The sequence below is a fragment of the Pleurodeles waltl genome, chromosome 2_2 (assembly GCF_031143425.1).
Source record: "Pleurodeles waltl isolate 20211129_DDA chromosome 2_2, aPleWal1.hap1.20221129, whole genome shotgun sequence".
In the NCBI taxonomy this organism is placed as follows: domain Eukaryota; kingdom Metazoa; phylum Chordata; class Amphibia; order Caudata; family Salamandridae; genus Pleurodeles; species Pleurodeles waltl.
Window position 1 is genome coordinate 290,533,745 of NC_090439.1, and position 14,262 is coordinate 290,548,006.

The window sequence follows — 14,262 nt, forward strand, 5'->3', positions numbered from 1 at the left end:
TGTGGCCTGTGGCTGTGTGAGGGGAACCGACTGTCCCGAGGTCCCCGATGGACCGGGCTGGTCATCTAGATCCAGGGAGACAGAGCTGCTGTCCTCACTGTGGGCCTCTTCTGGGGGTGGAGTGGACATTTGTGGACCCTCCTGCGCAGTGACCTGGTGTTCGGGTCCTGCAGGGGTATTTACAGATGGTTATTGCTTCTGTGTGTGCCATAGCGTGCAATGGGTGGGAGCCCGTGTACCCCAGTGCTGGCATTCCTTTGTGGGGGCTGTTGTGACAGTGGTTTGGGGGGGGGTTGTATGTGTATGTGCAGTGGGCATGCTTTGGTGATGGGTGTCCATGCTTTTTGGACGCATGCAGGGCTAGGTGTTGGGATGGGTGGGTTGTGATGGTGAGACATTTGCAAGGAGTAGGTGTGATGGGGGTGGGGGTGAGGGTGGGGGTATGAGTTGGCATGCAGGTGGGGTGGGGGGGATGAAGTAGTGAAGATGAGACTTAGCAGAGTCCATTCCTCCAGCTCCTCCTGCGAGGCCCTCAGGATGAAGTATTCAACTTCGAGGGACCCTCACTGGCTTCAGCCTTGGACCAAGGGTGCAATAAATGATTTCAACTTCCATATCATAGACTAAATCCCGAGAGAACAAATTTTACAGTGATGACCAGCTAGTGTAAGTGAGTTCCACTCTATCACAGTTGACCTGAAATCAGATCCCAATCAAACACAAACTATTGTTTTCAATGTTGCTTTACATTGTAAGAGCCTTTTTTGCTGTATAGCTTTAAAAAGTAATATTCATTGTTCCCATTCTCCAATAATAATGTTTTGGGTGTATTTCTGCTCATCAAACTGATCTCTATGTTTGTACATTCTCTTTTAAGTTCTATTGTGATGTTTTAGTAACTTTACAACTGTTGGCACTGCTTAAAATTAACACACATTTCTCCAGCTTCCCTTACCACAGCTCCTAGAAGCTGATAGAAGTTCCCTGAGACTTGTGTTGAGGTCTAATTAGTGTGTGATTATTGAGTTTTCTAAGGCGCCTCCTAACCAAATGAATACTCCACTTTCTGAGAAGAGTCTTGATTTCATTTCCAAAGTCGTCAGTCACGTAGACAGCAAGCTAAAATGCAAAATAAGTATATACATTGCTACATTGTATAAAAGCACTCCATCACAACTTCTTACCAAGAGTACACCACTCTACAACTCTTTGGTTATTCACCCATGTCAAGTACCAGGAGACATGGGGTCGGGAGAGGTGTAGAGAAGGTTATTTGATAATTAACAAGGTAAATCTCCCCAATGTGGCTAAATACGTCACTGATTTACATTCCACTCTTCACGATGTCCTAAGATTTAATCTAACCTATCACTGAGTGTTATATAGCACATAGAAGCAGACAATTGTGACCCCAGCTCATATCTGTGTGTTTTATGTTTTTTAGATCATGGAGTCATCTGCAATGGTTTTCATTGCAGTTGTACTCAAAAAGGATATTCACACCTCTATATGATGGGGTTATTTACTATGACTTTCTCTATGCTTAGCCGTGACAATGCACAATTGTATTCCAGGCCTGCAATGATTTATGTTCAATCCAATAACTGTCTCATTGTTTGGTTTCTAAATCAAATAAAATGGGAAATCTTAATTTCCTAAATGTAGATTAAACTAATATAATGTGCTTTATCTTTTCATAGTTGTTAACAGTCTTCATAAACATAACATATCCACTGAACCCATCAACACTCCTGCTGGAGACAGGTATAAGATATAAAGACAGCAAGATGGGCATATCTGTCATAAATTAACATTATTAACAAGCGTTAATGGAATAATTAATAAATGTGACAGCTGTGATTTGGAAAAGTGAATGCTAAAAGCAGAAGAAATCATGCAAATTGAAGAAAACTTTCAGATGAAATATTAATATAATCTTTTGAAGATGTTGGCCTACACATAATTTTGATGATTAACATTAGAAAATATTGTGCTCTTATTAATAGAAGCAATCATTTTAATTTAAAGTTCTCCTTTGATAAAATTGGATGGTTTTAGGAAAGATTAATTTAATTTTGTCAAATATTTAGAGCTCTAAGAAAACAACTGTCTTAAAAAGCACTTATGTGCTGAATTTGGATCTTTGTAGAACCATCTAAATTTTACTGAAAATAAAAAATCTGAATTTTTGAAAATGTGATGAAAGTGTGTAAGAAAGTGAATTATTAATCGGGGTGAAAACTAATTCATCACCAGCAATAAAGCTAGTAACCTGTTAGGTCCCGACAAAGGTTCAATAAATCAAACCTGAATTAGAACCGTGGTAGCTAATGCACAGAGCAGACAGGCAAAACACAGCACAGTAACAATCCAACTCTAATTTACAAAAACAGATACAATTTTAATAAATAAAAAGTCATCAAAAAAGCAAACAAATCCATTAAAGGGGGTCTCCAAATATTAATGTAAAAATATTTATGAGAAAATATGGCAAGGAAAGGTAAAGTACAAATAGAAAGTCATGCTCACACATTTTCTTACCTTTGCTAGGTCATGCCTTGGGTGGATTGACTTGGGTTGTTGGTCCCATTCCTCTGGAAGTCTAGAAATCCACAATTTTTTTAAGTTTACATATCTTAGCAATTTCAGTATAAAGCCTTTTAACCAGCATTGACTAGGCTTCCAGTACCTCAGGGCAGCACTTAGGGAGTCAGGGTTCAACCCATCAGAGGCCACAAGCATGGTTTATTGCTGGTCACTTCAGAAAAAAGGTGTTTTGCAGATTTTTATGCCCCTGTAGCTACAAAGAAGGTCAGCCACCTGATACTTGGAGTCCACTTCTTTGTACTGGATACAAGTTGGAGTAGGTCCAGCCCTACAGGTATCCTTTAGTTCTCAAAGAACAGGTGCAGTCCTTCTGTTCTTTAACAAGTCCAGAAAGTGTTCTGATATGCTGCAGGTGAGGTTGGTCCACTTCTGCACATTACAGTAGCAAGTGGGTGGGGGTGGCTCTTGGACACTCCCCAACCAATGAGGAAAAGGTTTCTAGTGCAACAATACTACTTTTGCAGCATATTATTTTTGCTTTACTGCAGATTTGTCCAGAATGCACTATTCTAGGGGATATCCACGAAAGCATAAGCCCTCTGCACCTGAAAGAAGCCTGTGGGGCAGCCACCTAGGGTGTCTGTAAAGAAATGTGCAGTCCATGCCTCCTCTGGTACATCAAATTGGTTCTGGCACCAGCTCCCCCCTCACTCGGCTGGTTCCCAACTGGCTACAGAGGACCTAAAAACACAACAAAGACATTCTCTTCTGCAAGTCCTTCTTATAGTTAACTGTGAATGGTAGACCTCACCCTTGCCCTTGAATCTGTTGATGTTCCTGAAACCTCCCCAGCTGCCCTTCCTGGGCTGACAGGTATCACATGTTCCACATCCATCCCATCTTGTCACCAGGCCTAAGACATTGTTGTTGCTCTAAGATCAATTGTCATCCCTCATTGAGATCAAGTATTGATGGGGCAGCTGCCAACAGTGCAATGCAAATTATCCTCCAGACGTTTCAGGTAGGGAAAAGGTAAATTTCTAACATTTATTTTTCCTAAATAATTTACAACAATCAAACCTAACGTGGAATGACCAAACAAAAGGGTCACTTTTCCCCCATGGCCTTCCATTGTTATGAACAGGAGGGGGACATGCAGCACCTCCAGAGCTACTATGGAACCATGGGAACTCATCCTCCAGGGTTTTCATTTCTTATAAAGGGCAGGAAAGCACGCACCCTGACCCTATATTGGCTCCAAGTACCCCTTCCCTGGAGTTTTTTTTAAGGGATGGGAGAGCAGCACCTTCAAGCCACTTCAGACCATGGGGCTCCATCCTGAGGGGAATTTGTTATTTTTTAGGGGGATGGGGCATGCAGCACACCTCCCCAAGCCAGTTTGCCCTTAGGGCCCCATCCCCTGGGGCCTTTCTTTTTTATGGGGAGGTGGCTCCAGCCAAGAGTGGCCCAGAGACCCCAATCCACAGGGCCTTTAGTCTGTGCCCCAGTGCCTACCCATGGCACCCACATAACATTACAGTGGGGCCTGTGGGGAGACTCCCTGTGCCCCGGCAACCCTAGCAGGCTCTGCATCCAGAACTATACTGGGTGCTGCAGGAGCTGGCACCTTTCCTTTGCTCTCTATGCCATCTTTTTATTTTCATTAACTACAACTTCACAGATAGTACTAATAGTCTGCTTGTTTACTATTCATTTTATGTGCAGTGTGCTGCATCTTACGTGGACAGATTCCCTTGACCAGGTCACCGATATGTAATGGTACCATCCATAGTTTCACTGTTGTACCATCCAAGATATCCAACATTGATGTAGCAGCCATGCAGGAGCTTCAGAACAACACAACACCAATTGTAATGTAATATTTGTGCAAGATAGTCACCTGATGCGATGGTTATCATTATTTGATTTTGCAAGAATATGACTATCATGTTTAGGCAGCAGCATTCTCTCTTATTCTACTTTTATTCATTTAATTTATCTTGCATATGTTGTTGAGTTTGAGTGCAAGTTTCTTGTGGTTGTTTAAGTGGATGAATGCAAGAATAGGTCAGTGGGTAAATAAAAGGAGGCACGAGTGCTGGGATTATTCACAGAGTGACTTATTGAGTGCCTAAACCCATCATTGACTGAGGAGGTACTTTTATTTAAAAGCCAAACCTATAAACATTGTTAATGATTGTTTTGTTTTGATTGTAAGAGACTGTGTATGCGCTTTGACTGTTTATTTAAACTTGTAAGAAGCATCCATGAAACATTTAAAACCAGCCCCAGCTTAACATTTTAGCTAATTGTAAACATTTTTCGTGAAATCCTTCGAATGAACAATACAGCTCCTAGTTAGCTTGCCTCGTTAGTGCTAAAATCATTTCCTTTCTTGCATTTTCTCAATTTAAAGGGTTTAGTTAATAATTTGTTGTGTTCGTCATGGGCACGCCCATGACGCACACCAAGGGAGGTAGGGATTGTTAGTCTCCCCCGAGTTTTGGAGTTGGATGGTAGGCCCGGAGACGTGTAACCGGAGCGAATAAAAGGTCGGGGAAGGTGTTCCTCGTCGCCAATGACTCCATACTAGGCTCTGCGTGTTTATTAAAACTTGTTACCTGCACAACTGGCACCGTGTGTGCACGCCACAACATACTTGTTTGAATCCTGCCAGCTTTGGCAGTTTCAGAATTGTTCTACATCCTGCCCTCCAAAAGCACAGTTGTAATAGTTCTTTGTGCCAACTGATGTGGCCTCACGTCTCCATTCAGACAAAGGACCACTGTGACTGTCTTGGGTTTACAGACTCTCCAGATTACCAATCAAATGACAGGGACGCGGGATAAGCAATGCTTTGGTACAAGCTATGCTCGCTGGAGGAACGAGGACAGGGTCAAATTTAATATACTACTATTCTTAGGTTTTAATTTTGTCAGTTTAGCAGTCCTACTCTAAAAGTGAATGTATCTTAGGTTTTTGTAAAGTGAGTAAAACTATTCTCCTTTCCTCTTATTTTATACATTTCCAAAGATTGTGATACTTTAAAAACTTGCAACTGTCTAATTTCAGGGCTACATTTAACAAGCTTTTACATCACTCTTGCGCCCGCACAAGAGAGTGCAAGGGCAATGCAAAACCTTCATGAGATTTATCAAGCCAAGCAAGGTCGCCTTGCGTGGCCCTTGGGGCTAGATAAATCTAGAGTGACAAAAAGCAGTGCAAATCGTTGCTTTGCATTACTCTGTGGCAAGCCGGCATTCCATGGGTGGAGCGTGGGTGTCCCCATGCATTCACCCATGGATTCTGACACTTTCCCGAAATTACCAGCACTGGTAAACCTGAAAAATGCATCAGAATAGTACACCTCCCCACCAGAGGCACAACGAGGAGAAATATATTTTTTTCTCCTCATTGGTTCCACCTTCTATGTGTGCTGCAATCTGCAGCACACATAGAAAGAGAAAAATGCCTCTAAAGATTGTTTTTGTACGGTAAGGTGCCCCTTCCTGCACAAAACCAATCCTGCCTGCAATGCTGGCATCCTTGCAACATGACCCAAGGGTGCCTGTGTTGGTGCTAGGCAGCCAAAATTGTGGCAGCACTAAGAAATTATAGGAATGGGTCGTAGAATGTTAAATACTGCTCTTTCCTGTCCTTTTACAGCACTGCACAGATGACGTGTGGTGTTGTGCTGAGTGAAAAATTGTTACATACGCCCCTATGTCTTTACTATCATCACAATAATTAGAGCACTGGAATGTTAGGAGCTACAATGAAGACTAAGTAGTGGCACAGGGCCAAAAATAATTTGCATAAATCTTCTGCTTCAGCATTATAAAACTTGCCTTTCTGTTTTTCCCTGAACCAATGACAACATTCTAACAGCGGGTGGAATGTTCCAGTATTCTTATTGACCACTTTCATTATAAGCGAGCACCAGCACCTTGGGTGAATTCAGCAGCAGCCACGCCACTGGCAGAATTAAAGTCAAGGTGTGAAATGTTAAGTGCTTATCACATAGCTTACTAATCATCTAATTTTGTGCAAAAGAATGTGACAAAAATCCCACTCTCTGGGAATAACACAAATTGCTTATCTACTTGCAATATTTCATCAATTTCATGAGAAAATATTCAACAGCATTCTCAGTTGTTGGAAAAGTGGAATGGAAGAAAAAGCGCAGCCTAATGTGATTTAATTAGATTTAACGGATTTAATTAAACATTTTTTATTTTTTTTGCTTCCGCACCAAGTGGCGTTTTCACTGTAGCTGTATGTGTGGAGCAATACTATTTAATACCCTTTAAAAATAATTTTATATAACAGCAATAATGACCATAGTGTCATAAATGTACCAGCCAGTAACACACTGGCATGGAAGTTGAGTGGCACCATCTGTTAGGAATCCTTTTCTGGTGGGTGATTACTGCTGAAAAAAATACTCCATATACTACAGCGCAACAGGCTCCACGTGCATTGGCCCATTTAAACGTTGACTATATAGCGTAGCTCTAATTGATCATGTCACATTAGAATACTGCATATAGTGGCCGTTCTTGGAGGAACCAATCTGGAGAGGGTGATTGTTCACCATTAACCCTGTATAGCAGGGAGAGGAATCAGGTTCTTCATTCCTTCTACCTGTCAGTGAAGACGTGTAGGATGGAGAGGAATGTAAATCAAGGAAAAAGACTCCAGCAGAAAAGGGAATGTTTAAATGTAGGGGAATAGAGATGTGGACAGGGGCATTGAGAGGTTAAAATAAATGGAAACTCACAAAGGCGGCCAAAATCGAATGGTCATAAAGGAAAAAGACACAGAGTTCACTTCTGTATTCTTTATTTCACCTTGATTCTTTCTTTATAAAAATGGGGTTCCATGTGTGTTTGCAGAGAATACTTTGATTTTTCTTAGAACAATATTTATACTCGTTTATGACCGAAAATGAAAAATAAATCCTGCTCAAGACATTGTATCTGCTGTGTCCCTTGTGGGGCGTAATGGAGAAATGTTTACTTTTCTTTCTTTTTTTCTTTGTGCAAACCTGCAGTGAGATCCTCTTTACAAGACTTTTAGCTGCCGTGTTCAACAATTCATGAGCTCATTGCTGCATGTGGATTTAAGAGCTGGCAAACGGAAGTAGTTTGTTTGACGAGCTAATGTATCTGCAAATAAACTTGAAGAAGTCTCCCTACAGAACTGCACGGATTTGAGGGTGGTTTTAAAAGACAATGAAAGGTTAAAACAGACCTAAGTTTAGCAAGGGGTACAGCGTAGCTTTCAAGCCGACGGTGTAACATATGTGAGAACAACAAACAAGAAGCCAGTGATATGGAAAAATAGACATGCCCTGAAGGTAGTAAATTCTGGGGGCCCACTCCACAAAGCAATGCGCTCACCTCAGTTGAATCTATGGCGCAAGAGTCTAATTTTGTGTTCATAAATAAAATAAAAAACGAATTGCCATAATTAAGAGTGATTTAATTATTATGAATCCAAATGTATCTGTGAATGTGAAAATTAAGAAAATACGATGGAATTTTCACATTTGCAAATGTAGGGTTCGGAGCAGTTTTATAACAGTCTCTATGCAAGTCCACCTCCAAAGCCAATAGGTCTTTAGGCCTTTTATGTACATCTTGTAGGAATTTCCCCACCCGTAAAAAACTGGTACATTTACTCCATACAAGGCAAAGGGAGCTTATTTGAGTGAAGAGAATAGAGAGTGAAAGTCTTCTAGGCAACGGGGTGTGGGCAAAAAGCTTCATGGAGAGTAAAAACATTGTAATCTTCTATTGCACATTGCAAAATAATCATTTTGAAGATTTTAGCACACAGTAAAAATGTCTGCCTGTGCAGATTATATATAGAGCTCTCAAGTTTTTCAGTTCCATGTGTGACTAGTCCAGTGATTCCAAGAATTTACTTTGAATTCTGGGACTAGTATTCCTGTTTTGATAAGGGGTAAGGCAGCACTATACCGCTCAGCGTGCAATGAAATAAGCCAAGACTAGATGAGCTACTCAAGCACAGAACTGGAGGCCCAATTCTCAAAGGTGAAGTTAGACCAAAAGTCTAACTTTACTACTTTCCGTATTCACAAAGGAACTTACGAGTCATATTTTTATGAGCACGGAGGTTCCGTACTCCTGATGGAATCTCCACACTCAGGGCAAAATCTTCGCACTCGGGGCAGAGGCTAGTGTAATTTCATACACTTGCAGACAATAAATGTCACTTGCAGCCCATGCACTACAAACCACATAAAATCAGCACACATCCAAGGCATCTGTTTTTTTCACATCCATCCCTTACCTGTCTGTACTGTGCCTTATCATTACCATGCTACAAGTGAGGAGGAAGAAAAACTACCTTAAGGAAGAGACCAATAAGATTGTGAACTTTGTAGTAAACAACTACAAAAGCTGCATGGTCTATCTCCATACCTCAGCATTGCAAAACAGAAGGCAGCCCTATGGCAGCAGTTGGCTACTGAAGTCAATGAATTGGTGGAGAATGTCCAATCTGTCACAGACATCAAAAAGAAGTGGCAGAACGAGAGGAGGTGGGTGAAGGAGACGTTCATCAGGCTATAGGTGGCCAGAGCTCTCCATGGGAAACAAATTGGAACCCCTCTCACCCCACTTAAGAAGGATGTCCCCTTCACCATGCATCTCCAACTGCTGCATAGGCTGCCATTTCATTATGACCCTAAAGTGGTGTCAGGTAATATGGGATGATCCAGACAATTATTTAAAATGTTAAATGTATACAATACACTGCAAATGTGACTGTGTTAGCCACCTTCAAGTTAGTGCAAATATTCATTGTGATGTAGACACATTTTGTCTCATGTCTTATTTTGCCTATTGCACTACACGTCCCAGAGCCCTTTGTGATTGAAATATTGCCTTCCAAAAGCTCAATTTGTCTCATTGTGTCTCAGTTTGTCTATTGCACTAGAAGCCCCATAATCCTTTGTGATGGAAATGTTAACTTCTAATTCGTCATTCACAAAGTGTCCCATCACTGCTGGTGATTTCATTTTACACTTGTATGTGGCCCTGGAAAATGTGCCTGATTTAGTAAGTGTTGGAAATGGTCCTTTCTGCAGGGCTATCCCCAAACTTTTTGCTTGTCTCGTCTTATTTTTCTGACCTTCTTTTTGTTGTCTTCGTGACGCTGGGCACTTTAGAACTGCTAATCAGTGCTAAAATGCATGTGCCCTCTCCCCTAAAACATTCAATCCCTCATAATGACATTGGCGGTAAGTCCTGCTTACCGCCATGCCGACTGCCGCCAACATACCGCGACCGTGTCAGTATACTGCTACCCATATTATGACCCACACATAGCAATCCATCACTATACGGACACAACCACAAGTCCGCCAGCCCAAAGGTCAGTGATAAAATGGCGGTAGCAAAACACACACCGTTACGCCAACAGAACTATGCCCACAGCATTATGACCCATGAATCACCGCAGCAGACATTCAACCGCGGTAAACGATTGGCGGCACATACCGCCGCGCTCAAAATACACATACACATACAAAAGAACACCACATTGGACAATTCAAACTACACACATCTGACACTCACACACACACCACACCCACACACCCACACCACTATAAAACCCACACCCACACTACACACATCCCTTTACAACACAAAGAAATTGACAACTGAGAGAGAGACACACCAAGAGCACCCACAGAACGAGAGCCAAAGAACACCATCACCCACACACCATCCACACACCTCACAGCACACCCTAACACATCGCCCCACACACCCTCACACACACCACACACATTACTAACATGGCACCACAAAGACTTCCCAGGTTCTCAGAGGAGGAGCTAAGGGTTATGGTGGAGGAAATCATCCGGGTAGAGCCACAACTATTTGGATCACAGGTGCAGCAGACATCCATTGCAAGGAAGATGGAACTATGGTGGAGAATCGTGGACAGGGTCAATGGCCTGGGACAGCACCCCAGAACAAGGGACGACATCAGGAAGAGGTGGAACGACCTATGGGGGAAGGTACGTTCTGTGGTTGCAAGACACCAGATAGCTGTACAGAGGACTGGCAGTGGACCCCGACCTCCTCCCCCACAAATAACAACATGGGAGGAGCACGTCTTGGCAATACTGCATCCTGGAGGCCTGGCAGGAGTAGCAGGAGGACTGGACTCTGGTAAGTCAAATCTTTACCACTTTCACCCCCCTACCTGCATGCCATCACATACCCCCACGCTCACTCTCATCACTCCACCACCTCCCACACACCCCACCATCACAATCCACCAATCCCAGTACCCAGCACTGCATGCACCACCAATGCATGGACTCCACTCACAGCCCTGCATGGACACCCATCACCACAGCACACTAGAGAGAATCATCTAGCCCACAAAATAACTACTCACACAAGGCAAAGCTGACAGGCACTCACAACCATAGAGGCCAACACACCCATGCACAAGATGTCACACGCAGAAACAATAACACTGCATTTACATCCCAACAGATCCCCCACACAACGTCACTGGAGAGGAAGTGCCAGCAACATCCAGTACCTCCACAGAAGAGGCACACAGTGATGACAGCAGCTCTGCTCTCCTGGATCAGGATGACCAACCTGGCCCATCAGGGACCTCTGGACAGTCGTTTATCCAGCCACAGTCCCATACCACCACAGAGCCTCCCCCTCAGGAAACACCAGCACAGCATACACCCAGCGGACCCATCCGTCTGTCCCCAGAACACGTCAATCAGCAGTGTGTCCACCACTACAGGGGCCCCAGGCAACCCCACAAACACAGAGACTTGGGATCAGTGGCAGTGGGCACATGGTTCAGGGGACAGAGAACAGGACAACAGGGAAGCTGGGAGGACTGCTGTGTGACAGTGGGAGGACAGGCCCAGGGAACCAACTCTCCACGAGGCACTCACTAACATCCTGGGAGCCTACCACCATTCCCAGGAGGTAATGGGCCAGTTACTGGCCAAGTTGCAGGAGACCCAGTGGCTCAGGAGGGACAGTACCTGGGGATGAGGGAGGACCTGAGGGACATCCACACCACCCTGGTCACCATTGCAGGGGTGCTGGCCGACATGGCCAACACCATGAGGGAGGAAGTGACACACCAATGGGCCCCTGCTACTATCCACACCGATGAACAGCCCTCCACCTCCTCTGGCGCTAGTGGACAGGAGGCCCCACCACAGGAACAGCAGGCCACCAGTACCCTTCCCCCTGCAGAAGGAGAACCACCCCTCAAACGGTCCCTGCGATCAAGGCAGAATCCAGAGAACATTGCCAAGACGCCCGACAGGAATTAAGACTCTCCTGATTGTCACCCTTGTGTCTCACTCTGTCACCCTGTCCACCTTGAGCTGCCATTGCTCCACTTCCTATGCCCCCTTGGACAATGCACCTGTGATGCAAAGAGACTGGACTCTATCCTGGACTCTATCCTGGACTCTCCTCCACCATCACCCAAGCCCACTGCACATCCCCATTAAGTTTTCAGCAATTAAATAAACATATGCAGTATGTCAAATTATTTAAGTATGTATTCCTTTAACAATCTGTAGACATTGCAAGTAGACTGTACAGTGATGGATACAGAGGTATGACCTGCATTGTGGTGCAGTCAATACACCAGGAGCCAGAGGAGGGCACAAATATCTGTGAATAGACGTCAAATGGTACAGTAAGTGGCCATAGTAGTGAAAAAAGCAGCAGCCTGCCAGTGATAATTTACAACACAAAACTGCAATGGAAGGTGAAGGTACAGTGTCTTACCTTTGTGTCACTGGAAGTACTGTTGAATGATAGATGTTCTGTTGTCCACATCCTCATCCTCTGCCTCCTCTTCATCACTGTCAACAGGCTCCACCGCTGCCACACGCCCATCTTCTCTTCAGCCTCATCCTCCTGCAGAAAAGGCACCTGGCGTCTCAAGGCAATGTTGTGCATCATGCAACATGCCACGATGATCTGGCACACCTTCTTGGGTGAGTAGCACAGGGATCCACTTATTAGATGGAGGCACCGAAACCTGGCCTTCAGGAGGCCAAAGGTTTGCTCTATAATTCGTCTTCTTCACCCATATGCCTCATTGTAACTTCCTCTGCCCTTGTCCTGGGATTCCTCACTGGGGTCAGTAGCCATGAGAGGTTGGGGTAACCAGAGTCACCTGCAAATAACGAGGGATACCTGTTAGCCAGACACTCACCCTTAGGGCCACTCCCACACCCATATACCAACATACACTGGGTGGGGACCATGGGCTCACCTATTAGCCACACCCTGTGCCTCTGGAGTTGAGCCGTCACATATGGGTTGCTGCTATTCCTCAGGATATAGGCATCATGCACAGACCCAGGATACTTTGCATTCACATGGGAGATGTACTGGTCCATCAGGCACACTATCTGCACATTCATGGAGTGAAAGCTCTTTTCATTTCTGGACACCTGTTCATTTCTCCGGGGGGGGGGGACAAAGGCAATATGTGTACCATCACTTGCCCCAACAATGTTGGGGATACGTCCCATTGCATAGAAGTCAGCTTTCACTGTGGCCAAATCCTCCACCTGGGAGGTGCGCATGTGTTTCATCAAGGCAGACAACACTCTGGTCAGCACGTTTGAGAACATTGGCTGGGACAATCCTGCTGCCATGGCCACTGTCACTTGGAAGGAACCACTTGCCAAGAAATGGAGCACAGATAGGACTTGCACAAGAGGGTGGATCCCAGTGGGCTGACGGATACCTGAGATCAGGTCTGAATCAATTGGGCACACAGCTCTTGGATTGTGGTCCTATCAAGTCTGTAGGTGAGGATAATGTGCCTGTCCTCCATTGCTGACAAGTCCACCAGGGGCCTGTACATGGGGGGATTTCTCCATCTCCTATCCATCCTCTGCGGTTGTACTCTAGGAGGAAAAATGATGAGCATCTGGTCAGTTTTCAACATTGCCTCAATGTACAATACATTGCATGTTGTGACAGAAACAGAAACAGTATGTGTATGTTTAGTCCCAAAATGTGCTTATGTCGGCTGTGACGCAATTAGCTGTAATGGTCTGCCCCCCCTGAAATGGTGGACGCCTGTCCTGTGTGGAGGAACGGGTGGAAATGAGGTAATACCGCAGACGTTGTGTGCCGTTGCGGGTGGCGGTCGAGTACCGCCGTTTAACTCCTCATTGGTTATCATTGGGCCCTATAGGTTACAGTAGCCAATGGTGATGTACGCCGGAGGTGACGGTATACACGGCCGTGGACGTAACCACCATTTTCTATCTGTTCACTCACTTGCTACCTGACCTTCAACAGGAGAGGACCTACACTGCAAGTGCTGCTGTGACCTATATCTAGAAGCGACCATGGCTCGAGTCACTGGGGAAAGGGCCCCGGTTTCACCACTGTGGAGTTGGAGAAACTGGTGGATGGGGTCCTACCCCAGTATCGATTGCTTTATGGGCCTCCAGACCAACAGGTGAGTATACTGTAGGCACGATGCATGGGGCATGAATGCATGGTGTGATGTGTGTGAAGGCCTCGTGTAAGGGGGGGTGGTGGATGGGTCCTGGGCAGCGTGCAGCATGTATGGTGGGCAACGTATGTGTGTAAGGGGATGGGAGGGATATGGTGAGCCATGGGTGTAACAGGCCGGATGGTATAACTGATC